The sequence below is a fragment of the Fragaria vesca genome, linkage group LG2 (assembly GCF_000184155.1).
Source record: "Fragaria vesca subsp. vesca linkage group LG2, FraVesHawaii_1.0, whole genome shotgun sequence".
Taxonomy (NCBI): domain Eukaryota; kingdom Viridiplantae; phylum Streptophyta; class Magnoliopsida; order Rosales; family Rosaceae; genus Fragaria; species Fragaria vesca.
The window spans coordinates 17139502-17152086 of record NC_020492.1 but is presented as its reverse complement, the minus strand read 5'-3'; the positions used below and the strand labels follow the sequence as shown (position 1 = coordinate 17152086).

General features: G+C 40.7%; 1 protein-coding gene across 1 annotated transcript in view; it reads left to right on the top strand.

Moving 5' to 3' along the window:
• The window catches only part of LOC101306583, a 40463-nt gene that overhangs the window by 2518 nt on the left and 25360 nt on the right, over nt 1–12585 (top strand). The gene's annotated exons all lie outside the window — the stretch shown is intronic.

Here is a 12585-nt window from a genome sequence, read left to right as displayed (position 1 = left end):
AACTATACTATCTAAATGTTAAAAGTTTACTTGGGGGCTTAAGCTGCTTCAGAATTTGGTTCTGGTCATAGCTTTATGTACACTGCTGTGCAGAAACTCACTTATCTGCTTGTTGCAGCTGTTAAATCTCTGTGAAGCAGAAAGCATATCTTACCTGGACGAAGTTGCCAGCTCCCCAGGAAGCCTGGATTTGGCAAAGTCTGTTGCATTGGAGGTTAGCTTTCTTCCCATATTATCATGAATGCTGGGGCTTTGTTAAGCTCAATTTTCTTTCCCCTTCTTTCTACAAAGCTTGCTCCAACTATCAAGCTGCTTGTTGTTATGCAGATTATTGATTTATTGAAGTGTGCTCTGGGTAAAGATCCCAAATGTTTAGCTGCTGCGGAGGAAACAGATATAGGAGAAGACTTTACCCCCCAAGCTACTGAGGTAAACTTCTTAAACTCCTTTCGTAACTTTCGTCCTTGATCTGTAGTAATTAATTGTCAGAATATGCAGGAAATTGACCTAGAGGCATCTGATGCTGATGCTGCAGCAGAAGCAACATCTGTGAGGGCGAAAACAGTTCCGGCGAGTGGTGAAACTTTGAACACTACTTGTTCAGATCCACCTACTGTGTCATCACCCCAAACCTCTATGGAGGTGGCTCTGATGGATGCTATAGAGATGCCCTCCCTTGCTCCAGAGGTGGTTGATGCCAGGAATCTACTAGGTAATTTGGAACAGATCGACCTAGCGGACGAAGAATGCATGCCTCAGATTTCCAAAGCCATAGCGACCCTGTGTTCTTGCGCGAACGAGTCAGAGATGAAGCATCTAGAGGACCTTAAGTTTCGACTTGAACAGATTCCTGATCTTCAAGAAACCTTGCACCAAAAGGAACAAGTCACAAGCGAGTGCCTTCAAAAACAGACAGCCTTAGAGGAGAAGTTTCGGAGCGAAAAGGAACAACTCAACTCTCAGCACAGTTGCATTCTTACTGGAATTGATGCTGAGATCAGATCCTTAGAAAAACAGCGAGCAGATATACAAGCTAAAATCGAGGCTGCTAAACAGAAGAAGACTCAGCATGTACAAGCTGTCAAAACCAAAATTCCCGAGCTCCAGAAACTCAAAGAAACGACCCTTGCTGCTGCTCAGGCAACCAAGATGGCTAAAGATGACGCTGAAGCCAGCCGGACCGACCTAAAGCGTACCTTGCTTGACATCCATCTCCTGGGCAGACTTGTATGAATGTATATGTAAACCATGGGCCTTTTATGGGCTTTATCTATTTATAAGAATTTCTTTCTTTAAGCCCAATCTGCCTTTTTTAAACCTTGAATGATTTAGTCAACAATCCCAGGCCCAGGACCAAATCATTAACTCCACAGTTATAACTGAGATTTGAAAAGGCAACCATATCTCCTTGATCCTCTCGTGCCTGCACAACTGGCCAATATGACGGTTTTGAAAACCGCAACGTTTACTCGGCCTTAATTACCGCGTAACGTTTCAAACCACATACACCCATGCATATTCCTCTATTTAAAGGAAGGAAGATTAGGCTCTCTCTGCAAAAAAACCAAACACAATGGCTTCTTCTTCTTCTTTCATCTCTTTCCTTTCCTTGAAATTTTTTTCCCCAGACTTCCTTAGTTTCTAATAGAAACTCTTAAGTTTCAAGATCTAACCTCAAACCTGGGTTAAGTTTCAAGATTTAACCTCAGGTACACCTCCTAGTACGATCTGGCAAGAAAGATGGATGCCTTCATGCTTGATTCTTGTCAGGGAGTGCATAGGAGGATTATGGGAAACACCAATCTGACCATCACCACGGTTGGAAATATGTTTTCTTCTAGAATGACCACCCTACCAACATAAAATTGTCACCGCTGGAGAAGAAGACCAAGCAATGTTAGAAAATAAGGTAGTCTATGACTCCTTGAAGCTACACAGTAGGAGCTAGAACCCTAGGGGTCTAGTCTAGTACCTAAACGGGTAAGATTCCAATTGTTTAATTCAATTTTGCTTCCATTGTTTGTGTCTTGGACGCCAAGTTTTCCCCTTTCCAGACACTATAAATAGGTAGAGTGTTCTCCATTTTTTAGATAGGTTTTTAGAAGTCCCTTCATACTTGGAGAGAGAGGGAGAGATACACTGGTGTCGTAGGAACATAGGAAGAACAATTCAGGTTAGATTCTCTTTATGTTCAGACTAATTGATTGTGTTTATATCCTTTTAGTTGTGAAATTAGAATTTGAAATCATTATGGAATGTTTGTATAGTTACTATTAAGTATTGGTTTTGGTTTTGGTTTTGTTGTTGTTGAATTCTGTGGCAAGTAGGATTACTAAATCATTTGGTTTTGGTAATCTTTGATTTGATTTTTTTGTTAGCTAGATCAGTTCTTTATGTTATTAGCAGGTAGAGAATCAAGTTTATGATGTTGTTGTTAAAATCTCAAGTCTTAAACCCTTTACTTAGAACTTGAGACATAGACTTACGTCATTAGTTTTTCTCTACTGTATCTGAATTTCGAAAAATCATAAGTAAATGTAGAAAAATCTTTTTTGTGCGATTCCAATTCCTGATTGATCTTTAGGATGTCTATTACAATTGTTATGAAGAAATCAACTGTAAATTCCTAGCCAAGCTGTGTCATTTTTAGGTTTTAGCCATAAAGTTTACTGGTTAGAAAGTTAGGAAGTTGTTTGTGATTTCAGATTTCTGTTTTTAATTGCACTCTTTGTTTTTGAATCGTGGTTGTTTTGATATGAGATTGTACATATGTAATGATTAGATTATGTGGTTCTCATACATGTTATTAGTTCCTAAATTTGAAAGTAGAAACCATGATTTTAGATTGCTTAAAGTTGTTGAAATTTTAGAAGTTAAGACTGTTGTATATTACATTCGGTTAGCAATCTTTGTGGTGATCTTAGTTAGTCTTTAAGTTGCAAGTTCTGTGTGTTTTTCCTTCTTTTTGAAACATTGGAGTGTTTATGTTCAGTTCGTAGAAGTTTTGTATCACAGAGTTTATGTTTTGCTTTTGAAAACAAAGTTTAGGCACTTTTAGCAAAATTTTCAGAAAAACCTGAAACTGTTACTGAACTTTGAAATTGCATATCTAATTACAGAAAAATCGTTTTGAGGTGATTCAAATTCTGAAAGCTTCTCTAGGATGTCTAGTATATTTCTTTAGAAGGCCATGAAGTCAAATTCCTTATGAATTTGTACAGTTTTTGTGGTGAAGGTGACTGGGTCAGAAAACTGCAGTAGTTCTTTGTGTTCAGTAAACTTGTTTTCAGATCAACTGACTTGTCATGTTTGTTTGGGTGTTTTATCAGTTAAATACTTTATATTTAGAGTACTGGAACTAATGAGTTGCATTACTAAACAGTACTTGTTGTCTTGGTCAGGAATTTGTTGTGAGAATCGACAAAGGTAGGGGGATCTTGGGGAGAACTTTTTATGATTGGATACTGATTTTGTGTGCTTAGTTGTTATGTCATTTTAGTTAACATTGTTTGTCTTGATTTCATTGATGATATTTGGATTCTATGTATGAAATATGTGTGTTTCATTTCAGTATGCATGTCTGCATATAGCATGTTGTTTATCAAGTGTAAAGGAGTTGGGGTGGACTAATGGATATTTAGTGATTTTAGGAGTAATCTTTTGTGTAGTTGAGTCTGAACATTGTAGGGATCAAGCTCACGCGAGCCTGTGTGCACATTAGGATTAGAATATCGGCGGTATAATTGTCGATATGTTTGGGTGATTTGGGCTTGGAGATCAATGTTTTCAGGCAAGATGACTAGCAAAAGAAGGGTATGGGGTTTTGATCGAGTCTGGGAGTTAATTTATATGTTTGGATATTCAAGTCACGGTTGTAAAACTGTAAAGTACACGATATGAGACGTGTAGGCTTGTGTATTCTGACATATCGATTAACGAGTATGTAAGTGGAGTAGCATTGCACCATTGTTTGATATGCATGTTATAACTGAAATACATGATAGTGCCTTTTGTGTTCAATTATCCATGAAAAGGTTTTATGTCCCTACTGAGCAGCAGGTTGAGCTCACCCCTTAACAGATTTTGCAGGTAATGAACACTAGAGGAGGAAGTTCGTTTGTGTAACTTTATCAAGTAAGGAGTGAAGTTGGTGTTTTATTTATGCTCTTTGGAATAAATAGCGAGTATTAGTGTACTATGTAAAATTGTTGTTATGTAACATATGCTTCCACTGAAATTGTGAGACTTTGGAATCTAGTAGTTCAATTTTTGTTTTATTTTCTATGTCACGTTTTGTTTATAGAAACTCGATTCTATAATTAAGATGTGATTCACACCTCAACTCGAGATTAGAAGGTTAATCCGTGTTAGGGTGTGACATAAATGGCGCGCTCAATGGTTCGACCCTCTTGGTTAGTATCGTCTTGAGCCAAAAGGCATGCAATAGAACTCTCAGAAGCCGAGATGTAGAGCTTTAAAGGGATACCAAGCTTAGGAGGAACGAGAACTGGGGGGTTCGCCATATACTCCTTTATCCTATTGAAAGCCTCTTGATGACACGGCTCCCAGACAAATTCCTTGGCACCCTGTAGTTTCAGCAGAGAGGAAAAAGGTTTAACTTTCCCAGCTGAATTTGAAATGAATCTCCTAAGGAAGTTAATCTTGCCTAACAGTTGTTGTAACTCCTTCTTAGTCTTTGGAGCGAGTACATTAATAACGGCTTTGGCTTTATCCCCAGACACCTCAATGCCCCTCTGATGGACGACAAAACCCAAAAAGTCTCCTGCCTATACCCCAGACACACATTTGGCGGGGTTCATTCGAAGTCTGTGTGTTCGCATGCGTTCAAACACTTTCCTGAGGTCTGCAATATGGTCATGTTTGACTTTAGACTTGACTATCACGTCATCGATATAAACCTCCAAAATCTTACCAATAATATCATGGAAAATCAGGTTTATGGCTCGCTAAGGCATTACTATGTACTCAAAATCTCCTATGAAAGCCGAACACCGGAATGTTGTTTTGTGTATGTCTGCTTTAGCAACTGGAATTTGATGATAACCAGCGGTACCGTCCATAAAAGAAAGCATTTCTTGTCCAGCGACATCATCAATGAGCATATCCGCCATAGGCATAAGGTACACATCCTTCAGAGTAGCTTTGTTCAAATCTCTATAATCCACGCAGACCCGTATTTTTGTCCAGCGACAACATCAATGAGCATATCGGCCACATGCATAGGGTACACATCCTTCGGAGTAGCTTTGTTCAAATCTCTATAATCCACGCAGACCCGTATTTTGCCATTTTTCTTGCGAACCGGAACTATGTTTGATAGCCATTCATTATACTTTGCTACTCTGATGATGCCCGACTTGAACATCTTCTCTGCTTCCTCTTTCACGGCGTCCGCTGTTTCTGTCTTCATTCGTTGCGGTTCCTGTTGCACCGGCTTTTCCCCTGGTGTGGTAGGCAAGCGGTGACAAACCAACTTGGGTGACAAACCCGGAATGTCTTCGTATTTCTCTGCAAAACAGTCTTTAAATTCTAAAAGTAAATCAATGAGCCCCTGTCGTTGCTCAGGCTCTAACAACGTACTAAGTCCAACCTCCATGGGTGCCTCTTCAGTTCCCAGGTTGACTTTTTCTACCGGATCTTTAACTTGAGGTGAGGTGTCATCTAGTGCAGCTGGAGCTGGTAAGATAACTTCCTCCTCTTCATCAATCACCTCTAACACATCTTTAGGGACACATTCAATAGTTGCTAGCCGTTCGTAAGCTTCCCTTTCTTCCATATGTATAGCCAAACGCTGATGTAGAAACTCGAACGCTTGCAACTCTTCTCCTTCTAGGTGTGTTAACATTGATTATTGGTTGGACTTGGCACCATGAGGCCAGGTCTAGATGTATCAAATTTGACTTGAGAATTCCCCACTGTGCTAACTCGGTGGACGTAACCCCAATCGGTTTTCCACTTTGGTCGATGCCGACCACTGTTAAAGGACGCAAATCGCTGCTGTAATAGTCTGCGCCTATCTCATTTGCAAATACAGAGAATGGCTTAGGGTCAGCCTTAACCAACTCCGCACGACCAGTAGTCTGATCCCATATAAGCAACTCTTGATGCATTGACGAAGGTACACAAGCAGCTCTATGGATCCAATCCCTGCCTAGAATGCAACTGTATGGAGCAGTACAATCAGTTACGAAAAAACCCTGTATGATATTCGAAGGACCTACCTTCAGTCTAACCATCAGTATTCCCAAGGTTTTTGTAACGCCACCAACAAAGTTTTTGACAGTCATAGTTTTCTCAATCACAGCTAATTTCTTTATGCCGAGCATGGTCATTGTTCGTACTGTCATGATACTCACTACAGCTCCAGCATCAACCAAAATCTTGCTGATTTTTGTACCGTTGATATCCACTGTGACGTAAAGAGGTCAAAGGTGTTCCATCATCGCAGGCGAAGGTCTCAAAAACATCATGTACCACTCCCACATGGCGTCCGTGATCTCTGGAGGACCATTCGCTGACAAACCTGTTGTTGAATCTATTGTGATCTTCTCCAGTTCTGACGCTACTTATGTCACCACTTTTGGAGTCTCAGCAACGGAACATACTGCTCTTGTCTTTGGCAAAGCATATTTGGAAGAGAGGACATACACCATGTTGCAGTGCATTCGCACATCTCCTTCCTCTTCATCGGTGGAAATATCCTCGTCCATAGCCAGCTTTGGTTCACTTTCTGCTATCTACACAACTGGTGTTGCATTAATCTCGGCGAATGTCTAGACCATGGTTGTAACCAACGATGTATCCGTTGTGTTGTCATTTTTAGCCTCAGGTATAGGCTCTTTAGCTTGTTGGTTTAAAACAACCTTAGTGCTAGGTTGAGTCAACTTGGGCAGCCACTGGAGCCTCCTCTCCTGCACCCTTTTTTTAGGTGTAGGATCTTTCTTAATTCGTTTCGCCTCAATCTCTGTAGTAACAGGTTTGGTTCCTGAGGTAGAAGGTGCAAATTTTTCTTTGGGGAACCTAGTGTGCTAGACAGTCTCTTGAGAGCACTTTCTCTAGGAGGTGCGAGCGGTTCTGCCCCCTATTCCTTTTTAATGGCACGTGGGGTTTAACAATGAGTATATCCACTGTCCTTTGCAGCTGCTCCGGTGTTTGACTTAAATCTTCTGGTTTAATCAAACCCTGCTCTAGAGCTGTCAGCTTTCTCTTTGCTCTGCCATACCTCTTCTGCATGTTCCTGATCTTAGTATGGCTGATCTCAACAGTTTTGCCATTCTCCTTGATGTATCAGGTGTCATCTTTGATTATGCTCCTTGATGCCAGAGGGATATAGGGCTTCGTCAAGATATCCTTTTGAACCTCTGGTACAGGTCCGGCTGTTGATGTCCTTGCTTTTGCAGTTCTTTTGTACAGATTGGATTCGCGAAACCTGAATCCAACCTCTGCTTGCTTTAATGACTCAGTAGGGCTAGCTGGCTGATAATGATCTGGCGACGAGCGCTTGTCCTTCGCTTCGACCGCCTTGATTGCTGTCTCAAACTCATTGTAAGAAACCAGGATTCCACATTCGACTTTGCACCTGGAGCACAATAATACTCTCGAAGCCTCAGGAGTAGCTTCTTGCTTGCCCTTCTTAGGCTTCTCTCAGGCATCGCCGTCTTTATGCGATTCCTCCGCTACTTTTTTGTCAGACTTCTTCTTCCAGACAACATCCACCATTGCTACATGAAAGCTCACTCCCGGGGGTCCTTTTGTATAACCCTCTTCCATGACCAAACGTCCTTTGTTGATCCACTGTTGCACCTGGTCTTTGAGCTACACACATTCAGAGGTATCATGGCTCCATGCATTATGAAATTTGCAATAAGTTTTACCTGCCAACACTACAAAAAAGAATTCAGTTAGTCACCCCAAATTGCCACGGCTCAAACTTGCCGTCGCTATTGATCCAATTTTTGCGACGGCAAAGTTTCCATAGCTAAATTAAAACCATTTTGCGACGGCAACTTTGTGCTGTGGCAAAAAAAGTTAAGTTTTGCAACGGCAATGTGGAGCCGTGGCAAGAAAATGTAAACTTTGCGACGGCAAATGGGCGCCGTGGTTAAAAAGGATAAAAATTTGCAACGGCGGAAAGAGGCCGTGGCAAACTTTGTAATCAATAGCAACGGCAAGTTATCACCATCGCCAATTATTCCTCTCTTTTTTTTTCAATTGTCAACTTAGAATATGATTATGCTTCAAGGGGAGCTCTATCACGGGGACATAAACGTCCTAAAATTTTTATATGGATTGATACATCTCATCCCCACGAGAGTGTGAGCGTTGAAATATCAAGAAAATAATTTGTGAGGAAGTAGATACGAGTGTTTTAGTTTGACGGTTATTCAGTGTTTCGAGTTGACCGCGTCGATCGAGACCAAAACGATGACAAAAACATGTAATTTTTTTACCATAGTCATATTTCCGTATAATGTTTATATCCAACGGTCAAAATTTTAATATTATGTTTGTTCGATATTGCTCATTATGAAATGCATATTTTCCTCTATAACCAATAAACATGTTATACACACTAGTAAGCATAGAAGGATTTTGAGCGATCCAAGTAATAACATAAAAAAATAGATAAATTTAACATCACTCATATATTTAACACGTATTTATAAAATCTGTGTAGAAAAATAAACTCGGACGGTCTTTATTTTCATATCGATCAATCTAGTCAACATAATATGTACTTATGTTTCTCCAAAAGGAACCCTATCACATAAATGTGCCGAATTTTTTACATTGATCGACACATGTTGTACTCACAAGCGCTTGAGAATTTTCGTAAAATTTTTTGATGTCCCAAGCTATTAATTTTGATTTTTTAAAGTTCCGTATATATCAAAATAGCTAATTGATTACAATTATCATTAGAAAAATGATTAGAATTTTAAAATAGGGTGATCTTGGCCATTCGTCTCTACACCGATTCATCTGGAACGTTAGTAGTCTTGAGGGTAAATACGTCAATTCCAGAACAAAAATATAAATGGAATGCTAGGAAACCCTAGCACCCCTCAAACTTTCTCTTCTGTCCTAGCCCGCAACTCCTCCAATATCTCTCTCTTCTCCTTAACACTGCCACCGCCTCTAGACACCACCCACACAAGACGACGCCGTTCCTAATAACCCTAATCAAAGCCCAGCTGCCTTGCCGTCGAGCTCAAAGGAGGCCAACCGGATGCCTTTACTGCCAATGCCAGAAACTCTAGATCTGCCGGAAACTCTAGAAAGACTCATCCGACTCCGACTCCGACGCTGCGTCCGGCGACGCGCCAGCCAAGCTCTTCGTGATCCGCACCCACAACCGCATCGGCCTCCTCCGGATCATCACGCGCGTCGTCCTCGGCCTCCGCGTCGACAAGGCCACCGTGGAATTCGAAGGCGACTTCTTCGTGAAGCGGTTCTTCGTCACCGACTCCCGCGGTGCGAGGATCGAGGACCGGGACAGCCTGGACCGGATCCAGAAGGCGCTGCTCGACGCCATCGACGACTGCGGCAGGACCGTCTCAGCCGGAAGACTCGCATCAGCGTCGTACGCTCTCTCTCTCTCTCTCTCTCTCTCCCTTTCAATTCTCAATTTTCCACCAATGGTACCTTCATTTTACTGTCTTTATTATTTTTGTTTTCGTTTTCTAATATTAGGCGTAAGCTTTAGATGGAACACCAAGTCACTAACACTAAACATTGGATTGAATCATGCCATGTTAATTTCCAGAGGTGATTCTTTGACGTATAAGGTCATTGGGGGTGTGTTTGATTTCTACTTCTTTTCCAGGACTAGTCCGCTGGCTGTGGTTGACCAGTACAGTTCTTTCATCGGAAGACCGGCTCCAATGCCTTACTGGTCTCTAGGTATGTTTTTCTGATTCTTACCCTTAATTTTGTTCTTGGTTTTTTTCATTATTGTTTGCTCTGACTTGGATTTGATTAGGATTTAGTTTACGAATTTGGGATTATTGTTCTTTTTGCAGAATCAAGGTTCTTGTTTTGGCTTATAATATGCAGCACATGCTATCTTAGTGGTCCCAAATTGCAAATTTTTGCCTCATGTTCTGTGTTTCTATAAGTTTTAATTCAAGTTGATGATATTATAGGAATTGGGTATTTGTTTAATGTTTTATTTATCCCCTAATATGATACGCTCTGTGTGTGTATGACCATGATACTCTGGTCTAAACAATATCAGATTTAGTAATGAGTAATTGAGTATAGACAAGATTACCTTTATCTTTTCTAATCTTGGTTGGTGGGTTAGTCTGTTCGATTTTTTGTTCTAGTCTTTCATGCATTTCTTATACCTATCTCATCAAAAGCAACTTTATGTTGTTTTTCCTTGTTCAGCGATGAAAAATAACTTTATAGGCCCACATTAGTGATATAATCCTGCGTAAAGCTTGAAGTTTTAATCATCTCCCTAACCGTCATAGATAATTATTTTTTTGTTTCAGTCATTTTTGTATCTTTGGCATGTTTTTCACATTGGAGTAACTTGATACCATCTCTTTTCTATATGAGGTGCTTATTGAGTTCTCTATCTCTAACTCTATCCAAAAGCCGTGGTGTTTACTAGTAGTGGCATTTTCGCTAATACATGGTGTCCTTTTGATACTTTTTCCGTTTTTTTTGTCCTCATATGAGACTAGTGGCATTTTTATCTATACATGGTGTTGAGATTTGGAGTACTCTAATTTGTTTTCCAAATTTTCTTCTATCAGTTAATCAGACTAAGATCTTTTTATACTTGTTGGTTTTTAGTTTTTTACTATGCTAACTGCATCTGTTATGTTTTCTTTTTCTTTTTCTTTTTGGTTCTAGTCTTTAACCCATCCTACCAGTGTAGTGGTGGATGCTACATTGACTAGAGAGACAAGGAATCAATAACTCCACCATTATTGCTCTCATTTTAGTTAAGTGGAAGGTACACTCTTTGTTTCAGTTGGTTTTTCGAGTCAATGTCCTTTTTCATTAACCGAACTAGAGTCTAATCATTGTGTTGTTGTTGGGTATAGGAATTGAGTGAGGAAGAGAGGAAGTTGTGGAATGACCAGGCTGCTGAAGCCATGGAGACTTATAAGATGGAATTGGATGAATACAACAAGTCTGATTTATTTTGATTCTTATATCAGTCATATGACTTGCATACTACTTTATTTTGATTTTTTTTTTTTTTTTTGAAATAAGGGCCGGTGCGGCTGCCCTCAAGCCTTGATTAATGAAACCTCAGAATACATGGGGGGACATAATACCTAAACCCCAGATTACAAAACGCATAAAGAGGATCTCCTGAGATAATAATAGAAACCTCAACTACAAACATGTATTCTAAAATGCACTGAATAGCGAAGAGTGTACGATTGACAACTCTATTCGTTTTACATTTGTGGTGACATAACGGAAAGATAACTCTATTCCAAAGAAGCATCAGGACAAATAACTCGGTTTTCCCATTATGTTGCCATCGGAAGATAGAGCCAATGACACTAAGTTTCATCCTGTCACTAGGAGGCAACAACCACTTGGCTAAGCAAGAAACTTGCCACCTAACTAGGACAAACACATTACTGTTACTAAAAGGTTGCAATCATTTGCCAAAGCAAGGAACTTGCCACCAATTTAGAACAGACAAGACATAGAGAGTGCCTGCACCGGGACCAAACTCTACTCCTACACAACTAATATAGGATTTTATTTGCAAAACACACAAACAAAATAAATAACAATAATAAATAACTAGAAAGGAAAAAGCAACAAGGGCAGGGCCTAATGAGGGAGCCCAAACCCAATCACCAGCCCAAGGACAATGGGAAGCACAGCCACCAAGCAAGGCCTGGCCCAACTCCTTCCACTCCTGCTCCATGTCGCGCCACCGCCTGGGATTCCCTGTCATCGACGTTCCACCATCGCTGCTCCATTCTCGGTTGGGTAGAAGAAACCCAGATCGGGTTATGTAGACCCAGCCGAAATCCTTCGGCGATGCTGTGACCATATCACTTCGAAGAAACCACCAAGCGCTCTCCCTCACTCCACCACGTTGCAGGTCAAGCCGACGAGGAACAAACCGAAACCCTCCGGCCACTGTGATCTCCCCCATTCTCACCGAACAGACCCTCACCGCAATCTCTCTGACCTGGACGAGCCGACGATCGAAGAGTCCGGTCTCACACCAGACCCACATGGGGTAGACAGAAACCCGTCCGACGACGGCGACGTGGCTCGCCGCCGGACAGGGGTGAAGACTCTCCTTACGCTCTCGCAGTACTATTTTGATTCTAATTTACCATGATCTACAATTAAAACTTTGGTTTTGGAGGCTTTGACATGGTTAGTTGCACTTAGTTGGTTTTGTGCTTGTGTCAAGGAACTATTTGGTAGAAACACTTGTAAATTACTGCTTGATGTGCTTATATTGATAGTTCTTCTGATGTAAGATTGACATTTGAGGACTCTAATTGAATGTAACAATTCTTCAGTATATTTAATTTCTTTTTACACAGCTTTTGTCCAAAAAAAANA